Raw genomic sequence first — 2,829 nt, 5'->3', positions numbered from 1 at the left:
ATATCAGTGAGAGTAATTCAAGTATAAAAACTGGTAAAACATGGCCGAGCGTGGTGGCTCACGCCTGTAATCCCAGGACTTTGGGAGGCCAAGGAGGGCGGATCACGAGGTCAGGAGATCAAGACCATCCTGGCTAACATGGTGAAACCCTGTCTCTACTAAAAATACAAAAAATTAGCCAGGTGTGGTGGCGGCACCTGTAGTCCCAGCTACTCGGGAGGCTGAAGCAGGAGAATGGTGTGAACCCGGGAGGTGGAGCTTGCAGTGAGCCAAGATTGCACCGCTGCACTCCAGCCTGAGCAACAGAGCGAGACTCTGTCTCAAAAAAAGAAAAAAAAAATTGGTAAAACATAAGCCTCAATTTCCACTCAGACGTGGGTAACTGGCAGACACCTGTAAGGCAAATCTCTCCTTTCAATTTTTATTTGTTTGTTTGTTTGTTTGTTGAGACAGGGTCTCGCTTTGCTGCCCAGGCCGGAATTCAGTGGCATGATCATGGCTCACTGTAGCCTCAGGCTCGCACCACTACAGCTATTTTTTTTAGGTGGGGTTTCACTATGTTGCCCCCCTTTTAGCATGTATTTGCTACCCCTTGTCTTTGCTTCCACTTTAATCTCTTGTTTTATTTTTTCGTCACACTTCTCCATCCCCTTTTTCCTACCTCCTCTACCTCTCTCTAACCTTTTTTCTCCTCTTTCTATCCTACTTCACCTCTTCTCTTTTCTTCATATACTCAGACTCCTCTGCATTCGGGCCTTCATATTTCCCGCCTATCTCCTTTTCCTCAACTTTCTCTGCCCAGTCCCATCTTCTTGTTCTTCCTATTCTTGTCACTTTAGTCTCTGCCTTCTGTTCCCTTTTTCCATTGGATGCAACATAAAAACACCAAGTTGGAAGCCATTGCTAACTGTTCCTCTTCTTATTTCCCTTCTCCTCTTCTTATTTTTAGTAATAGAACCTGCTACATTTTAGCTGCGCCCCTGGTTACCCAAGTAGAAACTTCATTCCCCAGCCTCCCTTGCAGCTGGGTAAAGACATGTTGCTGAGTTCCGCCCAAAGGAATGTAGGCAGAAGTGATGGAAGTAACTATTTGACCTCTCTTCTTCTTTCTCCCTGTTATTTTCTTCCCACACTCATTCTCTCAATAATCATTTCTCATTGCGAGGCCTTTAATACTCTCATTAGATGACTCACAAATTTCTCCCCAGCCAATCTCCCTGAACTCCTGATCCACACATCTAACCCTATATGACACTTAAATGTCTATTAGGAATATCACTTTTGGCATGTCCCAAATGAAACTCTTGGTCTTCCCTCTAATCCTACTCCTCTGGAAGCCTTTCCACCTCCTTTAATAGCAGCCCTACTCTTGCAGTCACTCAGGCCAAAAGGCTGACAACTGTCCTGGACTCGTCTCTCTCACACCATATCTCACTCTGTCAGCAAATCCTGTTGGCTCTACCTTCAAAATACATCCCCAGTCTGCCTGCCTACTTGAAGTCAACCTCACTGCCGTCACTCAGTGTTGGCTACTAAAGCCTTTGCGCGAACTAACTGCTGTCACTCAGTGTTGGCTTCTCAAGTCTTTGCACGTAATAGTCTCCTAACTGATCTCCCTGTTTTTACTCTTGCCCTCTGCTTTCTGTTCACAGAGGACCCAGAGTGATTCTTTAAGTGTTAAGTTACATCATGCCACTCCTCTGCCCACAGTCCACCGAGGGCTTCCCATCTCAGTATAAACCCAAACCCTTCCATGTGCTTTGGGGCCCTCCCTCTCTGGTTCCCTGACCCCTCTGTCTTCCCTTCTTGCTGGTCTTTGCCTACTCTGTATGGCAACCACGCTTTTGTGCTGCTCAAACAACTCAGGTAAGAACAGGTCCCAGGGCCATCCCCTCTATTTGCTTTCCCTCAAGTACCGCCACCACTTGCTCTTTTCCTTCCTCGTAGTTTCACTTGGTAGGCTCCCTCTTGATGCGGCCCACCTGACCCCATCTTTAAATTTCATCTACTCTTCCTAACTACCAACTCTTACCTTGCTTAACTTTCTTCCTGCTTACTATTACCCTCTAGTATTCTCTGTCTTTATGGATGTTGGTTTTCTTCCCCACCCCACCCTGCTTTCAACTCATGAGGACAGGGATTTTGGTCTTATTTGTTCACTGACCAATGGAGCATGATTTCCTACTTCCTGGTGTGCTGAACAGCGGAGGCTTTAACATGAAAGACACATAATCTTCTACTTTGTCCAAGTCACAGTCATTTGGTCCCTGTTAAAAGAGCTAAACAAAATCCTCGCTGATTATTTCAGTTTCACAAAATGTATTTTTTAAAAGACTTGATTCTCAAGAAGAGAGAATTTTCAGTGAGCAGAAAGAATGAAATTCTCTGTGTTTATGCTTCTCATTGCTTTGGGTTCACTTCTGCTGTGGATATCAAATCATTTCAAGATTCCTGTCTCACGCGTCCATGTGAAGAGACCACCAAACAGGCTTTGTGTGAGCAACAAGGCTGTTTATTTCACCTGGGTGCAGGCGGGCTGAGTCCGAGAAGAGAGTCAGCAAGGGTGGTGGGATTATCATTAGTTCTTATAGGTTTGAGGATAGGTGGTGGAGTTAGCAGCAATGTTTTGCGGGCAGGGGGTGGATCTCACAAAGTACATTTTCAAGGGTGGGGGAATTACAAAGAACCTTCTTAAGGGTGGGGGAGATTACAAAGAACCTTCTTAAGGGTGGGGGAGAAACAAATCACAATGGTGGAATGTCATCAGCTAAGGCTATTTTCACTTCTTTTGTGGATCTTCAGTTACTTCGGGCCATCTGGATGTACACG

Source organism: Colobus angolensis, unplaced genomic scaffold (assembly GCF_000951035.1).
Source record: "Colobus angolensis palliatus isolate OR3802 unplaced genomic scaffold, Cang.pa_1.0 Scaffold206, whole genome shotgun sequence".
In the NCBI taxonomy this organism is placed as follows: Eukaryota; Metazoa; Chordata; class Mammalia; order Primates; family Cercopithecidae; genus Colobus; species Colobus angolensis.
The sequence above is the reverse complement of the archived record's forward strand: the minus strand, read 5'-3'. Positions refer to the sequence as shown.